Source organism: Aythya marila, assembly GCF_965140915.1.
Source record: "Aythya marila genome assembly, chromosome: 1".
Lineage (NCBI taxonomy): Eukaryota > Metazoa > Chordata > Aves > Anseriformes > Anatidae > Aythya > Aythya marila.
Window position 1 is genome coordinate 34460692 of NC_139042.1, and position 26395 is coordinate 34487086.

Below are 26395 nucleotides of genomic sequence, written 5' to 3' on the forward strand. Positions count from 1 at the left end.
TGCTTATACTAAGCCAAGGACATCTCAGCCTTTGCTCTGTCCTGCCAACGGGCAGGCTGGGGGGTGCAGTAAGAGCTGGGAGGGGACAGACCCAGGACAGGTGACCCAAACTAGCCAAAGGGGTATTCCATACCATCTGACGTCATGCTAAACAATATATAGGGGTGGCTAGCCGGGGGGAGGGGGCCGGACTGCTCGGGGTTAGGCTGGGCATCGGTCAGCGGGTGGTGAGCAATTGCATTGTGCATCACTTGTTTGTACATACTATTATTACTTTCGTATTATCACCATTGTATCATCATTATTATTATTATTATTATTATTTTCCTGTCTTATTAAACTGTCTTTATCTCAACTCACGGGCTTCACTTTCCATTTCTCTCCCCCGTCCCAGAGAGGGAGGGGGGAGGGTGAGCGAACGGCTGCGTGGTGTTTAGCTGCCAGCCGGGTTAAACCACGACAGTCTTTTTGGCGCCCAACGTGGGGCACGAAAGGTTGAGATAACGGCAGATCTGACCAGAGTGTGTTAAACTAAAATTGGTATAAGTATTAGACCTGCTTAATAGTCACTTGTCATAATGCTGATTGCTTTAATCTCAACTGTGCTGCGCCTGTTTTCCAAATTGAGTATTATAGCACGTTATTTTCCGTATGTGCTCTCTGTCATGTTGTTTATCCTCTCCGGGCCCTGGTTTCAGACCATTATGGTACTGTGTGTTGTATCAGTGGCTTATGAGATGATGAAATATCTGGCCATGACTCTAACCTGGTATTTGTACTCAGTAACATCTTCGATTCTATACTTTGGAAACTGTATTTTGGAAACTATTAGCAATTGTATCTGTTGCCTTTTTTCATTAGGGAGTCAATCTGTGGAGGGGAAAGGGGAAGATAATTTTTCTTACTTGATCACTCTCCCTTTCTCCTTCACCACCCCTGTACCCTCCTTGATCACTCTCCCTTCCTCCTTCACCACCCTCTTATCCTCCGAGTTTATTACAATAGCTCTCCAAGATATTGAATATCCTTGGGATACTCAGACCAGCATAGTCCTGTTGTTCTGCCTCCTGAATGCACTTCAGGTTCTGCTTAAAGTTAAACAACTACTTAGGAAGCTCATCCGGAGATCTGCCCGGAGGCAGTATAGTTGTGGGTGGCAGGGAGTATGGGAGGATATGGGCAGGCATCTAGACCAGTTGGCACCCCCAGTGTTTTGGAAATTCACCCCTGAACAAGTGCAAAATCCTCAAAAACTGGCAGAATGCTTGAATAAAAGGTGTCGCGATTCGGGAAGTTCCAAAGTAACACAAATCATTGTAACATGCTGGGGCCTGGCTTACGCCTATCGAGCTGCCATGGATACTGCTATCAACTTAGTGACAGACCCTGCGGCCACTCCAAGTCCCGTGACAGATCCAACGGCCACTGTGACCCCTACGGTGGACTCTGCAGCCGCTCCAGTCCCAGCTTCTGCAGATGCTCCAGTCCCAGCTCCTGCAGCCACTCCAGTCCCAGCTCCTGCAGCCGCTCCAGTCCCAGCTCCTGCAGCCGCTCCAGTCCCAGTTCCTGAAGCCGCCCCAGTCCCAGCTCCTGAAGCCGCCCCAGTCCCAGTTCCTGCAGTCGCTCCAGTTCCAGCTCCGGCCGCTACTCCAGTCCCAGTTCCTGCAACTGCTCCAGTCCCAGCTCCTGAAGCTGCTCCAGCTCCAGCTCCTGAAGCCGCTCCAGCTCCAGCTCCTGCAGCTGCTCCAGTCCCAGTTCCTGCAGTCGCTCCAGTTCCAGCTCCGGCCGCTACTCCAGTCCCAGTTCCTGCAACTGCTCCAGTCCCAGCTCCTGAAGTCGCTCCAGCTCCAGCTCCTGAAGCCGCTCCAGCTCCAGCTCCTACTGCTGCTCCAGTCCCAGCTCCTGCAACTGCTCCAGCTCCAGCTCCTGTAGCCGCTACAGCTCCGGTTCCTGCAACTGCTCCAGCTCCTGTAGCCGCTCCAGCTCCTGTGGCCGTGTCAGAGAAACGAGCTGTAGCAGTGCAAGTTGACCCTGCAGAGGGCATTCCAACCCCTGTGGCAGACCCTGTAACAAAGTCAGAGAAACGAGCAGTAGCAGTGCAAGCTGCCCCTGTAGAGAAGGTGAAAATATGGTATAGAAATTCAAGTCGTTTAGAACGCAGAGAGTCTTCTGCCAATCCAGGTAAGGCTTCTGCCAAAACTAAGTATAGAGATGACGAAGATGATGACGACGCTGGGCCGTCAAGGATTCAGGAGGAGGAAGATGAGGATGCCGAAAGAGCAACAGTAACTACCCGAAGCCTAAACGAGCGCGAGCTACGAGATGTGCGAAAAGATTTTGGTCGCTGTATAGGTGAGCAGCTTGTCACCTGGCTGCTCCGGTGCTGGGACTCTGGAGCCAATTGTGTGGAATTAGACGGCAGGGAAGCCAAGCGGCTGGGATCCCTTGCTCGAGACGCCGGCATTGACAAAGCAATTGCAGATGGAGCACGACCCACCAGCCTCTGGAGGCGTCTCCTCTCAGCTGTGAGGGAAAGGTATCCCTTCAAGGAAGATATTTTATGTCTACCAGGCAAGTGGACCACTATGGAGAAGGGAATCCAGTACCTGAGGGAATTAGCCGTACGGGAAGTGATTTATGAGGATCCAGACCTCAAACAAACATCCACAGATCCAGATGAAGTCAAGTGTACACGACCCATGTGGCGGAAGTTTGTACGGAGTGCACCATCATCATATGCCAGCTCATTGGCAATAATGGCCTGGAAAGAGGATGAGGAACCCACAGTGGGTGAAGCGGCTAAACAACTCCGGCAGTACGAAGAAAGTCTCTCCTCTTCCTTACAGGCCTGCGTCTCAGCTGTGGAGAAACTTTCTGAAAAGGTTCACCAACTTGAAGAGAATCTATTGTCCTCCCCACCTGAACCAACCAGTGCCCACCGACCAAAGGAGAACACTTGGGAGAAACTTTCTGAAAAGGTTCACCAACTTGAAGAGAGATTATTCTCCTTCGCACCTGTACAAAGCAGTGTCTCAGCTGTCAGGGGTAGGCGTTCACCCACACAAGGAAGACGATATGGTGGGTACTCACCCCGTGCCACCCTGTGGTTTTACTTACGAGACCATGGAGAGGACATGAGAAAGTGGGATGGAAAATCTACCGCGACCCTAGAGGCACGGGTACGTGAGTTGCAAAAGAAAACAATCAGGAAAAAGGGATTCTCCGAAAAGTTTGCTGCTCCAACTTCCAGCAGACAGTCCTTCAAACACAGAAACGAGGAAGATTCTGACCAGGATTAGGGGGGCCCTGCCTCTAGCCAGGGGGAGGAAAGGGACAATCGAGTTTATTGGACTGTGTGGATTCGATGGCCTGGCACATCACGCGCACAGAAGTATAAGGCTTTAGTAGACACCGGTGCACAATGTACTATAATGCCATCGAGCTATAAAGGACCAGAGCCCATCTATATTTGTGGAGTGACAGGGGGATCTCAGCAGTTGACTGTATTGGAGGCTGAAGTGAGTCTGACTGGGAATGAGTGGGAAAAGCACCGCATTGTGACTGGTCCGGATGCTCCATGTATCCTTGGCATAGACTATCTTAGAAGAGGATACTGCAAGGACCCAAAAGGGTTCCGGTGGGCTTTTGGTATTGCTGCCTTAGAGACAGAGGGCATTAAACAATTATCTACCTTGCCTGGTCTCTCAGAGGACCCCTCTGTTGTGGGGTTGCTGAGGGTCGAAGAACAGCAAGTGCCAATTGCTACCACAACTGTGCACCGGCGGCAATATCGCACCAACCGAGACTCCCTGATTCCCATCCATAAGCTAATTCGTCAATTGGAGAGCCAAGGAGTGATCAGCAAGACTCATTCACCTTTCAATAGTCCCATATGGCCAGTGCGAAAGTCTAATGGCGAGTGGAGACTAACAGTGGACTATCGCGGCCTGAACGAAGTCACGCCACCACTGAGTGCTGCAGTGCCGGACATGCTGGAACTTCAGTATGAACTTGAATCGAAGGCAGCCAAGTGGTACGCCACAATTGATATCGCTAATGCATTTTTCTCCATCCCTCTAGCAGCAGAGTGCAGGCCACAATTTGCCTTCACTTGGAGGGGAGTCCAATATACCTGGAATAGGCTGCCCCAGGGGTGGAAACACAGCCCTACCATTTGCCATGGGCTGATCCAGTCTGCACTAGAGCAGGGGGAAGCTCCTGAACACCTGCAGTACATCGATGACATTATTGTGTGGGGTGACACAGCAGAGGAAGTTTTCGAGAAAGGGAAGAAAATAGTCCAAATCCTTCTGAAAGCCGGTTTTGCCATAAAACAAAATAAAGTCAAAGGACCTGCACGGGAGATCCAGTTTTTAGGAATAAAATGGCAAGATGGACGTCGTCAAATCCCAATGGATGTGATCAACAAAATAACAGCTATGTCTCCACCAACTAACAAAAAAGAAACACAGACTTTCCTAGGTGTTGTGGGGTTTTGGAGAATGCACATCCCAAATTACAGTCTGATTGTAAACCCACTCTACCAAGTAACTCGTAAGAAGAATGAGTTTGAATGGGGCCCTGAACAACGACAAGCCTTTGAACAAATCAAGCAGGAAATAGTCCATGCAGTAGCCCTTGGGCCAGTTCGAACAGGACCAGATGTAAAGAATGTGCTCTACACTGCAGCCGGGGAGAACGGCCCCACCTGGAGCCTCTGGCAGAAAGAACCTGGGGAAACTCGAGGTCGGCCTCTGGGGTTTTGGAGTCGGGGATACAGAGGATCTGAGGCCCGCTATACTCCAACTGAAAAGGAGATATTGGCAGCATATGAAGGAGTTCGATCTGCTTCGGAGGTGGTCGGTACTGAAGCGCAGCTCCTCCTAGCACCCCGATTACCGGTACTAGGCTGGATGTTCAAGGGAAGGGTCCCCTCTACGCATCATGCAACTGATGCTACATGGAGCAAGTGGGTTGCACTGATTACTCAGCGGGCTCGAATAGGAAACCCCAGTCGCCCAGGAATATTGGAAGTGATCATGGACTGGCCAGAAGGCAAATACTTTGGGATATCATCAGAGGAGGAGGTGGGTCGTGCTGAAGAAGCCCCACTGTACAACCAGTTGCCAGAGAATGAAAAGAAATATGCCCTGTTCACTGATGGGTCCTGTCGTATTGTGGGGAAGCATCGGAGATGGAAGGCTGCTGTATGGAGTCCTACGCGACGAGTTGCAGAAGCTGCTGAGGGAGAAGGTGAATCGAGTCAGTTTGCAGAAGTGAAAGCCATTCAGCTGGCTTTAGACATTGCTGAACGAGAAAAATGGCCAGTTCTCTATCTCTACACCGATTCATGGATGGTAGCAAATGCCCTGTGGGGATGGTTACAGCAATGGAAGCAAAACAACTGGCAGCGTAGGGGCAAACCTATCTGGGCTGCTGCATTGTGGCAAGATATTGCTGCTCGGGTAGAGAACCTGGCTGTGAAAGTACGCCACGTAGATGCTCATGTGCCCAAGAATCGGGCTACTGAAGAACATCAAAACAACCAGCAGGTGGATCAAGCTGCTAAGATTGAAGTAGCTCAGGTGGACCTGGATTGGCAGCATAAAGGTGAATTATTTATAGCCCGATGGGCCCATGACACCTCAGGCCATCAAGGTAGAGATGCAACATACAGATGGGCTCGTGATCGAGGGGTGGACTTGACCATGGACGCTATAGCACAGGTTATTCATGACTGTGAAACATGTGCTGCAATCAAGCAAGCCAAACGGTCAAAGCCTCTTTGGTATGGAGGACGATGGCTGAAATATAAATATGGAGAGGCCTGGCAGATTGATTACATCACACTCCCTCAAACTCGCAATGGCAAGCGCCACGTACTTACAATGGTGGAAGCAACCACCGGATGGCTGGAAACATATCCTGTGCCTCATGCTACCGCCCGGAACACCATCCTGGGCCTTGAAAAGCAAGTCCTATGGCGACATGGCACCCCAGAAAGAATAGAATCAGACAATGGGACTCACTTCCGAAACAACCTTATAGACACTTGGGCCAAAGAACATGGTATTGAATGGGTGTATCACATCCCCTATCATGCACCAGCCTCCGGGAAAGTTGAACGATACAATGGCCTGTTAAAGACTACCTTGAAAGCAATGGGCGCTGGGACGTTCAAAAACTGGGATACGCATTTGGCAAAGGCCACCTGGTTAGTCAATACTAGGGGATCTACCAACCGAGCTGGACCTGCCCAATCAAACCTGTTACGTACTGTAGATGGGGATAAAGTTCCTGTAGTGCATGTAAAAAATATGCTGGGTAAAACAGTCTGGGCTACTCCTGCCTCAGGAAAAGGCAAACCTATTCGTGGAATTGTTTTCGCTCAGGGACCTGGATATACTTGGTGGGTAATGCAAAAGAACGGAGAGGTCCGGTGTGTACCTCAAGGAGATTTAATACTGGGTGAGAATAGCCCATGAACTGAATTGCACCATGTTAAATAGTATATTATACTGTATATTATCACTACCATGATTACTATAGGTGACTAATTAGAATGTATGGAAAAGAGTGTAACCTGAGCATGACATAAATGGTATGGAATAAGGGGTGGATAGATGTCCTGGTTTCAGTTAGCACAGAATTAATTTTCTTCCTAGTAGCTGGTGGAATGCTGTGTTTTGGCTTAGAATGAGAAGAGTGCTGATAACACCCCGATGCTTTAATTGTTGCAGAGCAGTGCTTATACTAAGCCAAGGACATCTCAGCCTTTGCTCTGTCCTGCCAACGGGCAGGCTGGGGGGTGCAGTAAGAGCTGGGAGGGGACAGACCCAGGACAGGTGACCCAAACTAGCCAAAGGGGTATTCCATACCATCTGACGTCATGCTAAACAATATATAGGGGTGGCTAGCCGGGGGGAGGGGGCCGGACTGCTCGGGGTTAGGCTGGGCATCGGTCAGCGGGTGGTGAGCAATTGCATTGTGCATCACTTGTTTGTACATACTATTATTACTTTCGTATTATCACCATTGTATCATCATTATTATTATTATTATTATTATTTTCCTGTCTTATTAAACTGTCTTTATCTCAACTCACGGGCTTCACTTTCCATTTCTCTCCCCCGTCCCAGAGAGGGAGGGGGGAGGGTGAGCGAACGGCTGCGTGGTGTTTAGCTGCCAGCCGGGTTAAACCACGACAGGAGAATAATCTCAGGTAGAAGAAAAAGGGACAACAGGGCTAAAATGGCAATGGTAGCCTTTTCTGTTGATACAGCTGAGTCACAAAGAGGCTGTTTATTCACAGTATAGAGATACTAATGGTAGGTATGCAGCCCCAGTGATACTAGTTGTGACAGGCTAGGAAATAAACATCAGCAGCAATGTGATCTAGGGATCAGCAGTGCTATAAAGCTGAATAATGAGATTCAAGCAGAGGCCGATTCAAGAAGAGTTTCGGTATTTTAGCCAGAATCCATATTCCCTTGCTATGAGCATATATCACATTATCAGATACAGCCAGCTCAGCAAGATGTCAAGGGTGTAGAAAGTCATTGCTGCATTTTAGTGTGGGATTGACAGCTATAGGTTTAACTATACCAGATGGGCAAACCTGTGGCATCTGAACAGTTCAAGTGTGGATCCATTGTAAAAACTGGGATGTGAATTGCTGCGGGCGAGCTCTCCTGGTGGAAAGCCTTCTGGATTTGTACCAGAAGTGAGGAAATGAGCCAGCACTGACTGTTTAAGCCAACACCAGCAGGTCTCTCAGGACTCAGCTGTCTGCTCATCCCACTCTCAGTCCACAGTAAAGTGTTACATAAATAACTGTCTAAGGAGAATGAATATTTTCTGACTGTGAACTGCTCTTGACTCCACCATAGGACATAGGTGTTTGATGAAGGTAAGATTTTTGTTTGTTGAGATTCTTGGAATAAAAGATCAGACATGCCTGAACTATACAACATACAGAACCTACTCTTGACCGTTTAAAAATATAAAAACATCTCACATTGTGCTGTAATAATCAGTGTCCAATTGAAAGTACAACTTGATGATATAGCCTTTTTTTGTTGTTGTTGTACTGTCAGTGGTACAAATCTGTTTCACTGAATGAAGGTAACAATAGACATAAATCACAGTCATAGAAAATTCAGGTCAAAGAAGTTCTTAAGAACTTCTTGCTTCCTTGTTCTCTGCCTCTGGTGTTCTCTTGAAAGTCAAGCTGACCTCAGCAGGTAACAGCACCAGAACTTCTCACTGCAGCAACATTCACCTCAGTGATGCTGAGTCAAAGTGCTATACTCCACAAGAGTCAAAACCAGACATTGCACTAATCAAGCCTGTTGAGATATTTTTTCTTCTATGTTTTTTATTCTTTCTTTCTTTATTTATTTATTTTAATTTATTTATTTATTTTAATTTATCTATTTATTTATTTATTTATTCCTGGAAAATGTTTTTTGGTTTGTTTTTGGTGCTTACTTTTTATTATTTTTTATTATGGGAAAAAAAAAGGCACAAAAGCACTTTTACTTCAAGCTACACCAACCCCAAAACTACCAGAGTCAATTTGAAAAGAAAGACACTTTTAATTGTTTTTATGGAAGAATTCATCAATCTCAACCCAATTTTGAGATAATAGAATGTGCCAAGAAAAAATGTAAGAGCATTCTTATAACTCAGTGTTTAGACTCCTGAACAAGGCATGAAGCTGTGTGCAATGCATTACCATTTGATTCCAGGAGTTATTTGAGTGTTCTTAAATTAGTGACTCCTTAAACTCCTCTGTTTTACCTTTTAGCTCTGGGGTTTATTGCACTTAAATATATGAAGACCAATGATTGCCTACTGAAGTATAATGCGTTCTTTGTGTTCTCCTAATGATAAAGCATCACCATGTGTTTGTAGCCAAATAAGGCAGATTTATTTCTGCCTTTGTGCTTGTGAGGTTGAAAGCAGCTGGATTATATCACCAAAACTTGTTTTCAATCTCTTCTCTAGAGAACTAGTCAAAATTCTACAGAAAAAGCAGCTGCACAGAATGGCTGGGAATTACAGTTTGCACAAATTTTACTGTTTGGTTTCTTTATTACTTTTAGCATTTAGTTTGGCTTTTAAATTCTTCAGTGCTGCATACTGATATCTGAGTGGCTGTTAGAAAAATCTGTGGAACACAATAAAATTTTAAGGTGCCTGGCTCAGCTAGAGGTTTTTGTTTGTTTGGCTGGTTGGTTTGGTTTGGTTTGGGTTTTTTATTTTAAGTCATTTGTATTTATACTAGCCAAGAACCCAGCAAATTCTCAGAATAGCCTGCATGGACCTTACCACAAACAACTGGCCATGGCTTAAGCAATGTGTTACAGCTTTTCACTGGCATCCATAGCTGCCAGAAAATGATGGTACACTGCCAGTATAATGTGCAGATGTTAGTAATCATGAATTCAGTGTTGGGCATAAAGGAATGTGAAGTGAGTAATGCCAGAGAGTGTCCGGCAACATTGTGTGTGGCCAGAATTTTTCACGGAGATCGCATGTGCTATGTTACTGTTTGTGTACCTTCTGCCCAGATATATTTGAACACATGAGGGAGTAACTTCCTAATCAGCTGTTACCTGATGTCCATCTGCTATTCCAAATACCATGTGTCCGCTGTACAATTTAGTAATGTTTGTTTGTCACTCATTACTTTTATGGTATGCAGGATATGCTGTTTTATAAAATAATAGACATCCATTAAAGGTGGTATTCATACCACCTAACCACTTTGAGAGCTCAGACCTCTGAAAATCTGATGCTTAGTCTAGACTGTTATATTGTTTCCTGCTATAGTTAGATGCATGCTTGTGTTGGGTTAGATGTATGGTTGTGTTGGGTAAAACCACCACAATGCTAGGCATCTTTAAAGGGAATTTCATACCATGATAAGTCTATCCAAAATCTAGAACAGTGACAGTGAGCTCTTCTCTGAAGGTAATTTTCTCTTTCCTCTGAATACAGAGAGAATGAAATACCACTTTTTTAGATGCTGAAGTTAGATAGCAACCTATAAGAAAGGTTAATATTAATTTGGCTAATGCAGCTGTCTATAACCTCAGGCTCCTTTTTATAATCTTTGGAGAGAAGCATGTGTAACGTTCATGTGCAGTGTGTGTTCTACAGTCAGATGTCTTAAACAGGTGAGCTAAATCACACACTAGAGCTATATCTTCTTATGTATTGACTATGGTCAGGTACCTAAAGTCACTAGCAGAGATGCTGTTGAGATGTATTGTACAGTAACAGCTTTTAGAAAAGGTCTAATAATGTCATGTCTTCATATAAAGACCACTTAGCAGTTAATTTTTTATGCTGTGAAAACAATTTCCATTCCCTGTACTGGACAGATATTACATGAAGAAATACTCTTCATGGGCAAATACTTAATCCCTTGAAGTTCCTTGGAAATTCTCATTGACATAAATCACACTAGGAAAAAAGTTACAAGTGGGTGTTGTGTGTTTCTTTCTTTTCAAAATAAATAAATAAATAAATACCTGTTGCTGTCAGGAATCATGACATCTCAAATATATGAAGACCAAATTCAGGTGCACTGTAGCTTCTTTGTATTTCTGTACTTTCTGCACCTGTACCTTGATCTTGAGAAGAGAAGCAGGAGCAGGAGAATCAGTAGTAAATCAGAAAGGGAAAGCAGGCTACATATGGGGAAGGGTGTATTTCAGCCCCTGTTTCATCCCCCCAGTCCCAAGAAACAGTATCTAACCTTAAGGCAGCAATAGTCCCTGAAAGTCAACGTGTCATAAGCAATTCTATCTAAAGAAAAGCACACATTACTTTTTCCTGTAGGAAATGTTTTTTTTTTCTTGCGTAAGTATGAATGCCTTACACATTCTCTCTGCATGCAACCGCAGGGTATACGAACTTTTAGACCCCACCAGCTACACCACGCTGCTATGTACCTCACCTTACTGCATCTCATGCATTTAGCCCTCAAAATCCTCTAGGAGAAAGCCAAGTGGTACTGCTGGAGGTGGAATAAATCCATGAAAGATTCTCGCTGTCTACATTGAATTAGATCCTGTATTAGCTCATGTACCAAAAACTATAAAACTTACAAATACTGGTACATATTTCCTGTTAAACTCATTGGGATAAGATATCTGTTACTTATAAGGACTGAAGGTAAAATGAAATAATAACATCTCTCCTCACTCTCCCCTTCTGCCCCTTAACTTTGTCTCTAAGCTTACCTCTCCCCCCAAATCAAAACAGAATAAAATGAAGGGAAACTTTCTGTAGCCCGAGTATTAGGAGGTATAAAAGCTAATATGGGTGTCAGCCTGGCAAGTAATAGCAGCTGCACTAGAGACAGTTGACCACCAAATGGTATCCTAGCAACATACAGTAGCATCATTATACATAGTGCTATCAAACCAAATTTATCCTTTTCAATATCTTAGCTTCAAGAGAGCAGGGATGAATAAAGAGCAAAGGATGAAAATGGTGCTGATGAGAAAGACAACATGGTTTTTTTATTTAAGCAGAGGTTATATAGAATGTCTGTGTAAAATGAATAAAAAAACATTGCATTTTTGCTACAAGGAAAGATACCTACTAGGGGTAAGGCACTCTCAAACAATTATGATTCAATTTGCTTTCAGAATACTAATCCTGTGTATATTTTAGCTTGGAACAAAATTTGCCGTACAGCTTCTCTTTAACTCCATTTAAATGTTTCTACTTAACTGGGGAGGGGAAAAGGGACATATATTTTCATTAATCAACATTTCTAAGTCTTTAAAAAAATCTCTAGGCAAATCTACCTATAAATTGTGGTTTTCAAAAACAATTATAGCTTTCATTGTTTCTAATATTAAATTGGATAATTACAGCTCTGTTGAAAAACTCTTGAAATTGAGCAGTTTCCTCTTTTTAGACTATAAATTGTCTTTTATTCTCCTGTTATATTTAGAGCCATTGATCCTGCAATATCCACATAATTTACCAATGTGCATAATGATCATGACTGTAAATAGCCTTGTCAGAGAGAGTACAAATGAACCTACATGCAGATTAGTTACAGGAAAGAATCCTTTCTTCAGTTTTGAGCAAAGATTAGAAGAACCTGTTAGGAGTGTAGACCTGAGAAATTAGAAGATTTGGACTCTCCTGTCCAGCATAATCTAGGATGATTTCACTGATCCTAGGTGAAAGGGGGCCACCTAACCTCAGCTGGGGGTTTGTCCAAAAGCAAAAAGACTACTGATAACACAGACAGAATTGAAGTTAGGTAGGGCAGTACTTTTTAGTAAAACTTACTCCTGCTGACATGACCTCAAGCAGAAAGTAAAACTTCAATAGCAGAGGTACTGCCAAGTACATTGCAAATATTTATATTTAGTATTAATATTAAGTAGTGCCAAACTTCTGATCACTGACCATTTTTAACTTATAGTCCAAACATTATCCTTGCAGAGGATACACACCATCGGGAATGGATTTACAAAACTATGTTACATGATATACTAAGCATTTTTGTACACACGGGAAAATATGTGTGAAAAAGTTTTCTATGTGACAGTCTGCAGCAGAGGATTGATTAAAGACTTTGCTGAAAAAAATAATAAATAAAATAAAAAGTGTATATATTAACTTATATACATATTTATTAAATGACATAATTAAAACTAACCTTTAATCCAACATTCAATCCTTTCCTTAATTCGTATTTCTAATTATTTTCAAATACTATTTTCGGAACAGTATATTTAGCTTCTTGTCTTTTGTTATTTATGCAGATCACAGCAATCCACTCTCCTCTCCAACTATTCTGACAATCTCTAGTGCTCAGTGGTAGTAATTCTTCTTTACATAAGTTGCTATCTTTCTAGCTTCTAAGGAATGAGTATGCCCATATTAGACTCTACTTTAACCTAGTAGAATAATTTATCTATCCAGTTCCAAGGGCATCTGCTATTCTGTCCCCAAATGTCTGTGCATTCATATAGCGAATGACAAGGAAAATTAAAAAAATAATAATAAATAAATAAAGTAAAAATCACCCAAACAATTGACACATTTGCTTGTAATCTTGCTGCCACCATTCAGACTGTATGTTTGTGATTAGCATTCCTTAAGCAATCTATCAAAACAGTACTGGACAAGGAAGGGCCTGACAGTTGACAGGAGAGATATCCTCTGTTAGCTGGCAGCCACATTGACTGAGACCCATAACATATGTGCTGAATATTGCCTATGAAACAAATACATCTGCAGCAGTGTAGGCTGTATGAGAGGGACAACAGGCCAGTCCTTTTCTAAAAATGTGTTACATAATGTGTTAATAAAGCAAGTTATAACTTCTTGTATATACATGGATACCTATGAACAGATATTTCAAGCTGATGTAGTCTACCAAAGCAAGCATGTCTTTCAGAAGGTCTGTAGATTTTCAATGCATTAAATTTCTGGTCTATTTTCTTTACTTAGAAAGAGTTTGATAAGAGAGAAGCTAAGGACAGAGCAGCCCTATTCATAAGAAATGGAATGCCGTAATCAAGCTAAAGCAACCCTCACTTTTGCCTTCTTCATTACACAACAGAGGAAACAGGGGTCTTTGGGGTAATATGTCGAGCATGGGGCAATACAAATGCAGAGTGACTAAACAGAAGAAAAGGAGTTAGAGTAAGCTTCTGAGATTTTATGTGACAATAAATTAAAGTTCCAGGGATATTAAAAACTTGGCAGCCAAGTGAGCAAAATTATTTAGAGAAATCATATCCAAAAAGTGCTGGAGCAATCCAGCTTGGTCGATTAGTGTAGGAATTTATGAAGTCATTATATGACATGTTTTCTTGTAATTGTAGAAACTGGATTTAGTGACCTGGGAAATCACTTCCATTTTTAGGATTCTGTGTTCACCTAACTTTCTTTTAAACTTTGAACACATTAGTGATGCAAGTGGAATTGCTATAATAATTTGTTGCCAATTCTTACGCACTTTCACCTTAAGTATTTTTAAGGTGTAATAGAAACAAATCTCCTTCAAGACTTTTATCTGTATCACACATTATGAAGGGTCTGTACTGTGTTAATCAGACAAAGCAAATGTCCCAGTTTTTGTGGGCAATGTGGCCAATTGTGGTGGTCTTACTGTGCTAGGCAGCTAAACACCACAATCACTTTCTCACTCCCCCTCTTCAGATGACGAGGGGAAGAAGTAAAGTAAAGAAAACTCACAGGTTGAGATAATGATAATTTAATTAAAGGAAAAAACAATTATTAAGGAAAGATTATTATTAACTAAACAATTTAACTAAAGGGAAAAAAAGGTGGGGGGGGAGGGAGGAGGGAAAGGGAAAATAAAACAAAACAAAACAAAACAAATAAAGGCTACGTGGAAGTGTAGAGGAAAGAAATTACTCTCTACTCCCCACAAATGAGCAATGCTTGACAACGTCCTTGAAGCAGGGCCTCAATGCACGTAGCTTGTGTTCAGGAGGAGGACCAATGTCTTCACAACAAAAGCCCATCTCTTCCTCCTTTTTCCACCTTTTATTGCTGTGTGACATCATATGGTATGGAATATCCCTTTGGTTGATTTAGGTCAGCTGCCCTGGTGATGTTTCTCTTCTAGCTTTCTGCCCACACCCTAGGATGGTTAGAGAGAGTCCTGATGCTGTGCCAGCACTGCTCAGCAGCAAACACAACACTGGTGTGGTAACACTGCTGTTCTAGCTACAAGTGCAAAGCACAGCACTGTATAGGCTGCTGCAGGGAAAGTTAACATCCCAGCCAGACCCAGTACACCAATATATATATAATTAATATACAATACATAATATATTCATATATATATATATATTTAATAACTTATTAACGGTAATATAATAATAATATAATATAAATATATAAAATATATTGTATAATATATATTATATATTATATATTAATATATTAATAGGTATTATATATATCACATACATTAAATAATTATGTATCATATAATATATTTTATATTTATATAAAGTATATATTTTAAATATATATTATATATAATATATATAAACACATACATTATAAAATATTATATATTATTATTTTATAACATATATATGATTAAATATTACATATAATAAATATTATAATATTATATAGATTATTTTGATATATATAATATAATATACAATATTTTATCTTGATTATAATATTATACATATTATATTGATATATAATATTAATATATATAAATATATTATAATATAATAATAATAATAATTAAATAATATATGGATATATACACATTTATAATATGTATATAAATTTATAATAAATAGGCAAACAAAACCAAGATAATTTTAGCTAGTGTTCTAGTTTGCTTCGCAAAGAAAATTACACTTATAACCAGTACAACAGGCATGCCTTCTGCCATCTGTGTTAAGTGTGTGCATTGCAAGCACCTGGAGCTATAAGGAACAGTTCTTGTAAAACAGATGGACAAAAGTACATCAAGTAGGGGGTTATGCTGTGTTTAAATCTGAGAAGACCATCACCCAGTCTAACTGCTGCCATTCAGACAGATGCATATATATTTGGAGTCACAGATTTTAATCAGCATAAACATGTCAGTGCTAAGGAGACTACACTGTTGTGAGCTTATAGCAAAAAATGGAGAGACCATGGTGACCTAGTACTTAGGCAATGGTACGATACTGATTAGAGGAGATTATAGCTTTCTGAATGCAAAGCTCTAATTTAATGAGCATTTTAAGAGCAATGCAAGAAATCATGTTATGTCTAAGCCCTATGAAGGTATGGAACAAAATGGAGGATTCACAGATGCACAAACTCAAATGTCAAAAGGGACAATTATAGACTTGCAAAGCTGTTTCTTATACACATGGTTGTAGGATTGCTACCAAAAAAAAAAAAAAAAAAGACCCATTTTCACAAAGTCTTGAAGAAGAATAAAGTGCCTTTGAAGAGGAATTACAAGCCTTAAACTAAAAAGAGCAATCCAGAAAAAACCTGTCTAACACACTGAAGCACTTGAAATTCTGTAGGAGTATAAGAGTCTTTGCCCAAAAGTTCCTAATTCAGCTAACATTTTGATATTGTGTGTATGTAGTAGGCTGAGTGCTTCTTCTGAAATAACAATAACTAGTTTGGGACATAAAACACTGGCATTCTTCTGATGAGACAAAATAAATGGGTATGCTCAAATCAAGCTCAAGTTGAAATATTGCAGCTCATATTGTCACGAAAATGGAAAGGTGTGACCTCAAAGTGATTTGGAAGTTGAAGGAAGAGGTAGACTGGTCTAAAAATGATGGCTGGAGTACTCAGCTGAGGGGAGACCAGGCAGCTTGTGTCTCCTTCATTATTTCTAGCCTTGCTATCCAGTAACAGTCTAAACTAAAATGCAGAAGGAACACTGCTTGTACTACAGCTATTATGGCTAAGGCATACTGCTGAGATGTAAGTTTTGAAATTTTACAGTCTGATGATGGCCTAAACTATAGTTCTTGATGATTCATCCACCTGTAAGTGCAAAATGGTGCTGTGCCCCAGAAAAAGGCTTCAGGCTCTGAATATTTTACATCCAGGCAACAAACAGTATCAGATACATCTCACTGTTTCTTATTGGCTTGATTAAGCACCCCACAAGTTAGCTATTTAAAACTAATTTCAAGACTAATGGTACTCCTCCTATTCTAACCACATTGTGCTTTTCACTATTGACCACCTAAACTTTATTGGCCACAACACTGAAGTCATCAGTCCCTCTTTTGTCACCGATATGAATAACAACCTTCCCACCCTAAAGCAAGTTTTTTTTTTTTTAATCTCCTTCTTTGAACTTACTATTCATTATTTTCTTTGATAAGAAGAATAAATTGAGCTCTGTAAATTTCAGTTTGCTTTTCATTGTCTTGATAACATTGTGTGGACATCAATAAAGAAAACAGCATTCTAAGAGTTATCTTACTTGTGTAGAATAGTGAGCCAAAGATACAAAATCACTCCTTTTATGTTAATGAGTCTTTTGGTCATAGAACTGTATTAAATGTTTCTACCAAGGGAAACAAATCAGTCTGAAATTTTGACTGACTGTTGCCTTCCTTGCATCTGGATGTATTAGGGTAAGTTTTGATGAATTACAATTGTTACTGCAAAAAGTTCTGGTCTTGCTGTAACAATTACCTTTTTTTTAACCTAACAATTACCTCTTTGTTATTTACTCTTTAAGCCATTTTTACATCTCTGAATAGTTCATCTGTCTAACACTTTACAGTTGATATTAACAGATCCCAATTTGTGATCTGAAGACTTTGAACCAAACTATTGTGCGGAACTATACTTTTTTTTTTTTTTTTTTAATATCGATTAATTAAACTTAGATGTGAAGAAAGCATTATAGCTCACAATAAATGTTAAAATGTTAATGGAGCCTATTTGTAGCCAAAAATCAATCAATCAATCAAACAAACAAACAAACAAAAAAGACTGCTTCAGATCATATGTAAAATGTATCAGCAACTCTAGATCAGAAAATAATCCCTGGCAAGCCTAATAAGAACTGATCTGTAATAGGTTATAAATTAACACCCACACACACACACACACATATATATATATAATTATATTAAATTAGCCAATTGGAGGCAATTGGAATATTTCTGATTTGTTCCAAGTAAGCTGGATAGTATCATGGACTCACAGAGTCACAGAATCATGGACTCATAGAATGGTTTGTGTTGGAAAGGACCTTTAAAGATCATCTAGTCCAGCCCTTTGCCATGGGCAGGGACATCTTCCACTAGGCTAGGTTGCTCAAAGCCCCATCCAACCTGGCCTTGAACACATCCAGGGATGGGGCATCCACAACTTCTCTGGAAAACTTGTTCCAGTGCCTCACCACCCTCATAGTGAATAATTTCTTCCCTATGTCTTATCTAAATCTACCCTATTTCTGTTTAAAATCATTACCCCTTGTCCTACTACTACAAACCCTTTCTCTTTTAAACAAGATTCTTTCCATCTTTCTCACGAGCCACCATTAAATATTGGAATGCTGCAAAAAGGTCTCCTTTGTGCCCTCTCTTCTTCAGGTTAAACAATCCCGTCTTAGACTTTGTAAGAGTCTACAGAAAAAACAGCAGTTACAGTAGGTGATTTTCATCCAGTTGGTATTCTTTCTAGCTACCTCAGATTTTTGTTTTCTTTTCTTTTACCCAAAATGTCCAAATTAAAGAAATTTTTAATACTTAAAATCTGCTAATAATCAAGAGCTGTTGAGTGAAATACCACGATACATCTTCTAACTAATGTGTTTCCCCAAAATCTTGAGTTAACAGGCTGGAAAGCTTAAATAAAACTGTTTTCTGTTGAATTCTCCTCCAACCCAATTTTCTGGAACCAGAGATAAACACAACATCAATTAAAATTTGTAAAGTTTATAAAGGTAACTTAAATATTTTACATTCTTTTGTATTCAGTTTTCACACTACTGGAAGAAGTAGTACCTGTAATTTTAAAAGCTAATAAATTTCCTAAGAAATAAGAGATTCACTTATAGATGTATTTGAGAAAGTTGGTCTGTTTTCTTACTTTTGTCTCTAGGCTTTTACAAGTATTGTTTTTTTCAAAGTATTATAACCTATGTTTGGAAAATGTCTAGACTATATCATGGATGACACATAGATTTAATAAAATATGATTTCTAAATGTAAAAAGATAATTTTTATATCAGAAGTATGCTAATTGATAGTTATAACATTATTTTAAAGAAGAAATATGCAATATGCATGTAAAATGATAAGAAGCCATTAAGTAACGGAACCATTAGGTCTGGGGTTAATTAGTGAAACTAGTGTCGTGATTTACTTATGGGAATTTCATTTTTCCAAAGCATTGAATTCAGCTTTTGAAATGATATTTCATAATCAGTGTGGTTGTGAAAGACTTTCATAAAACAACATCAGAAGCCAGCTGATCTGTAAAGAAATCATTTCTCTAAATCAACAGTTTCATAAGTTTTATAACCCATCTGTTTTTATATAGTTAAGAAAACCTGAGATTCAGTATTCTTCCTGTGAAAGGAAAAAAGATTAATATTTATGAATTATGACTCAGATTAAGATTTATGTATTCCTTCCACATAAGTAAGCTTACTGAATCACCATTTCTCCCCACCTGAATTCCGGGTACCTTTTGCTTGGAAGGAAAGTGAATTTATAAATATATATTGTGCAGTGGGCATACTAAAGTTTGAAACACACTTGCTGATGGCTGAGTGGAAGTGAATGGCAATTACCATATTTGTAAGTAGATTTTCTCTCAGGAATAATTTCCCTTCCAAAACTCGAATTTGAAATAACAATGAAAATAAAATTTTAGAAAGTTTAATGTAATTTTATAATTTTCCTTCTTCTAGAGGACAGCATGTTCTCCTTTATTACTGTTGTTGTTTTTGTTATTATTATTCGTGTAAAAATGTGAGCTAAAGCCAGGGGACAAGATAGAATAACTACTTATTCTAAAACAGCCTGTTACTTTTTCTTTTTGTTTGTGTTTTGCATGACTTCCTATGCTTTCTTCAGTGTTTTGAAATCATCAATTGCTATCTAAATGCCTGAGTTGGTTTATACCACAATGACTTAATAAAACACCTCTGATTTCAAGAAGAGTGTTAGTGCATGGTAACAAGCATTTAATACATCACATCTTGGTTCACAGTTCTCGACTTTATAAAGCTCATAACCTGATTTATGTTTTAGTAGTTTTCATTATTTATCATGCATATAAACCCCTCAAAAAATCAAGAACAGAAATAGGAAAGACACTGCAGTGCATTGTTTCCTTGTTTGTTGCATTTGGTTTTGGTTTAGTTCTTTTTTTTTTTTTTTTTAATATAAATGTTTCACAGGGTTTGGATGTTATATATCAATATTTATTAGTGAAAGCAGGGCATGACATTCCATTTTCATGGACTGTAGTGTAATAAATGTTCTTTCACTTTGACTAAATACAAGTGAATATAAAATAGAAACATTTGCAGTGAAAATAATCACAATATAGTATAGGTACTTGTAAAATATTGCTCTTTCTTTCCTTTTCTTTGATGAACATTGTAGATTTGAAATTCCTGATACCTTTTCATGCAGTAATCATGGCCAGCTGGTAGGAACAGAGAGCAAGAAAATACATTGAAGTTATCCTAAACATAATGTCTGTATTTCAATTACCTCTGAAAAACAGTCAGGATGCATCTGTCTGTATTTGGTAGTGTATTTAGAATATTACATGATCTAACTCTTTCAAATTGTCATTATCCCTCCCCTCGCCTCCTCTCCCCTCCCCTTCCCTCTTCCCTCTTCCCTCTTCCCTCTTCCCTCTTCCCTCTTCCCTCTTCCCTCTTCCCTCTTCCCTCTTCCCTCTTCCATCATTCAGACATTTAAATGATGTCAAATAACACTATTGTCTTATCATGCATAGTGAAAATGAGAGGAAAAATAGAGCTCATTAAGAAAAGTTAGGCAACAAATTAAAATGTGTTATCAAAGTATTTTGCCTTAGGGAATACAACAAGAAGGCAAAGCATCTATGGAATCTTTTATATACTGATTACGTGTTACATCTTTTCTTGTAAGAAGCATAGCATTAAGCCATGTGGAGAATGTTTTACTTTGTAAAGGCTTGAGTTTTAATAAGAATGTTCTGGGGTGGGTTACCCAGATTCAGGGGGTCTGAAAAGTTTCCCTGAACAACAGAAAGTATCAGGTACAAATTAAATATTTTCAGCTGCTGACATGTCACTTGACTTTTGGCACACCTGTGCAATTGAAACATGGTAAAAAATACGCTTTAAAATAATTAAAAGAAAAAATAAAATCTATAAAGTTACAGAGTATTAAACTAAAACACAAACAAACAAAAAAAATACCAAAACCCACAAAACAAAACACAAGTACAGAAGTAATCCCCCAAACAACTTTTTCATTAGAATTTTCTTCATTAATCCACAGGAAATTCAAGATTTTTTTTTTTTTCTCATTTCTGAATGAGAACTGTTTTCTGAATGAGAATTGTTTTCCATTAACTGGAAAACAAGACTTCCATTTGGATAATAATTTCAAGGTTTAGGAATGTTTAGGATTTTTTTTTTTTAATTTACATTTAAACAAAAACGAGACTTCTAAATTTTGCATTTTTTTTTAATAAACTATAAAGAAAAGTTGAAAGTGGATAGTTTAGCTGCACAGAGTTCTGTAACTGTTTTACCCCATAAATTAATATTCCATTAAAGATACTAGTAATCAGGCTCCCATCTGAGATGTGGAAACCAAATTTGTTGTAAAAAGTGTAATCATGGGTTTCTTCTATGCTGAGATTTTAGTTATTCTAATATACTTTTTTTCTTTTCCTTTTGAATTTATAACTTATTTCAGTTTAAAACATTGATAAAACTAGTCATGAGTTGAGGGAAAAACAACATTTTGCAGTGAAAATAATTATTTTGATGTTGATGATAATCAGTCATAAGCCTGAATTGCTAAGAAAGTTTGCATTTTCAATACACAAGCCAACCCACTTCCTAAAGTATGAATCTGGAATTGCAAAGTTAGAACAGTAGGAGGATGCTATTTTGGGAACGTCAGCTGGCCAAAGTCTGATGATAAGGTGACCGTGGAGTTATAGGAGACTCAGTGTCATTATTTAAAAAAATGAGATTGGTTTATGATAATTTGAAATTTTTCAGGTTTATGTGTCTGTGGAATTTCTTTTGCAATTCATTTCCATTATAAAATTCAGCTTCATAATGTAGTTCCTCACAGTCACATCCCTTTGTATATATATGTATTGGGTTTATGTGGCAAGGCTTTAGTAGCAAGGTGCTGCCTGGGTGGTCTCTGTGAGAAGAGTCCAGCAGCTGCCCCATGTTAGACAAGGACAGTTTCAGAGGCTCCAAACGAAACCATCACTGGCCAGAGCCAAGCCAATAAGCAATGCTGTTTGCGCCTCTGTGAGAGCAGATTTGAGAAAGGGAAAAAAAATAAAAATAAATGCTGCACAACAGCAGCTATGAGGCAAGGAGTGAGAACTAGCCCTGCAGCCCCCAAGGTCAGTGCAGAAGGAGAGCAGGAAGTGCACCAGAGCAGAAGTTCCCCTGCGGCCTGTGGAGAGGTCCCTGGTGGAGCAGGCTCTCCCCCTGCAGCCCATAGGTCCCACATGGAGCAGATCTCCATGCTGAAGCCCCCCCTGTGGAGGAGCCCTCGGTGGAGCAGGTGGATGTGGCCTGGAGGAGGCTGCGGTCCATGGAGAGCCCCTGCAGGAGCAGGTCCTGGGCCAGAGCTGCAGCCCGTGGAGAGGAGCCCATGCAGGAGCAGGGGACCTGGAGGGAGCTGCCGCCCACCCGTGGGGGACCTGCGCTGGAGCAGTTTGCTCCTGGGGGATGGATGGACCCCGTGCTACGGAGCCACGTGGGAGCTGTTCTTGGGAGTTGCTGCATGTGGGCAGCCTCCACAGGCTTAGTTTGGGAAGGACAGCATCCCATGGGAGGGACCTCATGGGCAGCAGGGGCAGAGAGTGACTGTGAAGGGGCATTGGAGATGAAGTGTTAGGGAGTCACAGCAGCCCCCCTTGGAATTACCCCAGAAGAAAGATTAAATAATCTGATTGCTGTTGTATCAGATAAATATAGAGTTTTTAATTCTCCTTGGCAGAAGAGTGAGCAGAGGAGCAGCAGGAACACCATTTTGAGGAAATCAGGGTCATCTTAATTCAAATCAGATACACTCCTAGAAAGCCTAGCAGATCAGATTCAAAAGAGTTAGAGAAATCCATAGTTTCAAGGCACCAGTGAATTCTATGGGTAAGATAATTTTAAATATTTTTACCTGTTACAACTTAAGGTTTAAATGTCTTTTAACACCTACTGCTTCTGCATGCATTCCAAAGCCCCTTTCTGAATTTAGTTTACAGAAATTTATGCAACATGTTTAAGGTGTCATAGCGTGGCAGTGTCACATCTGGATCCACTTTTTTCTACTCCTGTACATTATCTTCAATGCTATGGCAGAGAGGAGAAGGAATGTGAAGATATGGAGTTCTTGTTTGTTTGTTTGTTTTGTTTTGTTTTGTTTTTCTGTTTCTCCTTAAAATACTATACTTCTTGATATTATGGCTATAGCAAGTCATATAAATGAAAGTCACAGTAAATTGCTAGGATTTCAAATTTGTTCTTGGATCACTAAATTGCAGAACCTGTCCAGTTTAGACAAATCATTTATTTATCCTTAAACTTCTTGATGAATAAGAACGGAAAAGATGTATGTATCTTCAAACAGCTAGTAGAAAGGCACTTGCCATACATTTGGACATGTTATTAAGCCTGGTTTCAATTTTAGAATAATTCTTAAACTAGGACATTCTTGTCTGTCATGTGTTTATCATAATGAAAGTAGTAGAACTTGCACAGATTCATATGAAAGCACTTTTTTTTGTGTGTGTGTAGTACAGATTCTACAAACACCCAAAGAGGACTCATACTATTCCTACTTCTTGCTAATAGTAATTAGGTACATTGTCCACTTAATGCAAACATACTTAACTGTATGAACTGGAAATAAATAGTCAAGTTAATCAGTTTTCAAGCCTGCCTAAAGGTGAATTTGTCTTTTATTTATTCAATGCAGGAGGTTAAAGAAATGCCACTCTCTTACTTAGGACTTGCCTATTAAAACATTATGCAAACATCTTTTATTTAGCCTCTTTTTTTCCCTCAGTCTCATTAATAAGGTCATCATTCTTCCTCTGCAAGGCTGGCATGTCTTCAAACACAGCAAAGTTTACTTTTTCCAGCATTTAAATTCTTAACCCCATTCTAGAAAGCATAAATTTGCAGAAGAGTTGGATGTCCACTATTTTGACTAGGTAAAAAAGTTACCTTCACCCTCAGTTTAAAAAAAAAGCAAGCAAACAAATAAAAAAGTAAATAAGAACAAATATCAAAAACACAGAACATTTTTTGTAGGACATTTTAGTAGTCCTCATTAATCAAGCAGAAAGTAAAGTGGATCCATACCTTGCTCAAGACTTCTGGCTCTGAAAATGTCAGTAGAGCTTGATTCTGCTACATGCTATTTTTTGATATTTATAAGAACAGTATAATGGACCCTCTATTCTTTCCCGTGCCACATAAGCCACCGTTTTCTATAGCTACATGGAGAGGCTACACAGTAAGAAGCTGTGGAAACCACGTGACCCAAAGTAAAATGTCTGTTTCTTTCACAAAGCCTTTCATTATGATAAGGAAAGTTCTGTGTGCTACTTTCACCTTCTTAGGAAATTTTACCTATTAAAAACAAGGTCTTAGATTCTGGTTTTATCTCTAGCAGTTCTGTTGTAAAACGCTACAAGACATCATAGCTTACAAATACATTGCAGCTTTTACAAATTACGTTTGTAGTAGTACTCTAAAAACACCAGTATGGCTCTACACTAGCTGAAACTCCTATTATTCATTATTTTGGGAGGACATGTAATATAGCTGAACACAAGTTCATGTTATTCCCAGTTGCCAGAACTCATCCCTCATTGGTTCCAGAATATGAAGACATATTCCCATTATTTCTCTCCCTCTCAGTGACCTGTCCAAAGTACAAATTGAATAAAGATCAGAATACAGCTGAGTCACACTTTAGCAATCCAGCTGTATTTAGTGTTCTTGACATGTACTATGACCATTACAATCTGAAATTAAGCATTTACTGGCTCTTACCAATCTTTGTAATTCAAAAGGAACTGGAGAACTGGTCTTTAAGTCAAGAAGATAAATTCTACATCTTTTGTTTCATTCAAATTAAGCTCTAATAATTACTACAAGTTACTCAGGGATAGTCTATAATATTGATCCCACAGTTTTGTAACAGTATTTTGCACTGACTATAGTACACTGATAGTAAGAGGATTTTTATTCATCAGTCTTTCGTTTTTATATATATATATTTAGAAACAATATGGACACAAAACAAAACAAACAAAAAAAAACAGTAAAATTCTCAGTGGCAACATGGCAACATTAAGGAAAATTAAATGAATGCAAAATGGGTATGAATAAACATCAAATTGTTTATGAATGTTATGTATACATGTAATGCACACAAAGAAAATTACTCCCTGCAACAAGGATTTTTTTTTTCTGACATCTCTTACATTTAAATATCATTCCATAACTAAACCAAGTATTATATTAGTGAAATATTGTAGCCTCTAAGGATTATCCTGGCAGATTCTTCCCAAAACAAATCCCCAAACTCAATAGCCTAGTTATAGGTAGCTAATTAAAGCAATGAATTTAATAGTGTACATGCCGTCTACAGTCAGTGGAGACAGAAGGGAGATCATGGTGGGCAGAGGGACTTATCTGCAAGGGACATATTTTCTTTCTCCATTAATTATATTGAGCACAGGATGAGAACATTCCTTTCTTAACCTATTATTTCAGGTACTTAACCATGGTGTCTTCACATAGGAAATAAACAAGTCATGAACTCTCGTCATAATAATCAGTCATTTCTGACTCTCGTCAGAAGGTTCCTAGATTATTTCATCTCACTCACTTATCTTCCTTTAAAAAATAAAACAAATGAAAACACATTTTTCCTACCTGCTGAGAAGTCTTTCTTCTTATGTGCATGTACAAATTGTAGGGACAGTTAAAACCTAAAGAAAAGATTACTAGAATCATGCTATAGTTGCCTTGGTGACATCAGTAATAAAGAAATAAAGAAAAACTTTTTACAGCATCTACCTGTACAGCCCACTTAAACTTCTAGGTGTTTTTATCACTACAGAGCTTTTTTTAACAGCCTGGTTAAATAAACCTCTTACTAACCAAAAGTAGTTAGTGATTTTGTTGTCATATAGAAAAATACATTCCCACTTTTCCTTAGGAAAAGCAACAAAAACATGATTTTTCATAACAAAAATATATTAACAGTTGAATAGCAACAAAAATATATTAACAGTTGAATAGCGTTACCCAAATGTCAGCATTGTATTAAACAATAATAATTTATTATTGATTGATTAATTATAAAAGAAATATTGAAATATATGTGCAAAGACATTATCACATCCTTTATGTTATGTACAAAAAAGAAACATATAAATAAAAAGTCTGCAGTTTCATCACAGTGTCATTGTTTTGGCTGGAACAAAGTTAATTTTCTTCATAGAAGCTCACATAATGCTGTGTTTTGGATTTTTGATTAATATAGTGGTGATAACACACCAATGTTTTTAGTTGTTGCAGAGCAGTGCTTACACAGAGCCAAGGAGGTTTTTTTTTGCTTCTGTTGCTGCCCTTCCAGTGAGCAGATTGGGG